Consider the following 1,456-nt stretch of genomic DNA (forward strand, 5'->3'; position numbering starts at 1 on the left):
AGGATGCAGAGATGTTTCTGAGTATATGTGTCCCCTGTATCTGAAGTCTCTGCAAGTGTCACCCTCCCCATTACAGTGAATAATTGATGGGGAGGAAGAGAGGTGCCAGGCTGGAGCTTGGTGCCAGGCCCTCGGGAGCATTCCCAGAACACGAACAACTGCCTCTTCCCACTTGGAGCTATACAAGAGCATCTTTCTTATTTGTGTCCATCTTTCCTGAAAATGGTACCCGAAGACCAGTTGGGTTACTGTGAGAGTCAAGCTGAGAGGCAGTTCTAAAAACATGCCAAAAGCATTATTGTGTGAAGACAATAGCATCTTGTCTGATTTTCATGTGTGTCTGGTCCAGAGAACACAAGAATATTCCATTTCTAATGATGTCATACATTGAAAAAATTATTCCTAAGCAGTAATAAAAGTCACGGGGTGCTGGTGAGATGGCTCAGTGAAGAAGGGTGGCTTGAGCCAAGCCTCAGGATTGGATTTAATCCCTGAACACGTTATGTTGGAAAAAGAAAATCAACTCCTGCAAATTGTCCTCTGACCTCCATATGTGTGCTGTATACACACACACACACACACACACACACACACATCACACAAACCACACACACCACACATACACATACACACACCACACCGCACCACACACACACACACACACACACCTCACACATACACACCACACTACACAACATATACCACACACACACACACACCACACCTTATACCTATCGCATCCATCACACACACAACACACCTCACACACCACACCACACACACACACACACACACACACCTCACACATACACACCACACTACACAACATATACCAAACTCATCCCACACCACACACATACCATTCAACACACTCTCTTTCTCTCCCCCCCTTTTAAAAATCCGCAGTAGCCAGACTCTTATTTAACAACGACAACACAAGCTTTCTAATGTTTACATTTGGTAGTGTATCAGCATAGCAATAATGACAATCCCTACCTCCTCAAAGAGGCACTGAAGTGGCACAAAGCTCCTTACTGTTTCAAGGCTGGGCTGTGGGACGGCCTGCTTGGGTTGGAACCCGGCATTTTCTCCTTATCCACTGTGGGACTCTAGGAAAGTCTGCTTCTCTGTTTTGTTGTCCTCATCCGTATCAAGGACTCTCATGGGAAGGTTGTCAAGAGCTCAGCTCAGCCTGGCACACAGTAGGCGTGCAGCAAAGCTGCTCTTTATCTCTGGCATCCGCAAGTGTCCCTGTGCTGGGGGAGTGGGCGTTTCGTGTTCTCGAATGAGGAGATTGCATTCATTGTTCAAGAGTTGAAGTTGCCTGGGGAAGAACACTGATCTGAAATTTATCCGAGGCTGCCTCTTCAGGTCTCAGCAATTATAGGCTGTGCTTTTGAAAGATTTGATTAGATGGTCTGTGAACTTTTTAGTGCCGTCTAAGAATGTTCACTGT

This window comes from Peromyscus leucopus, chromosome 13 (assembly GCF_004664715.2).
Source record: "Peromyscus leucopus breed LL Stock chromosome 13, UCI_PerLeu_2.1, whole genome shotgun sequence".
Lineage (NCBI taxonomy): Eukaryota > Metazoa > Chordata > Mammalia > Rodentia > Cricetidae > Peromyscus > Peromyscus leucopus.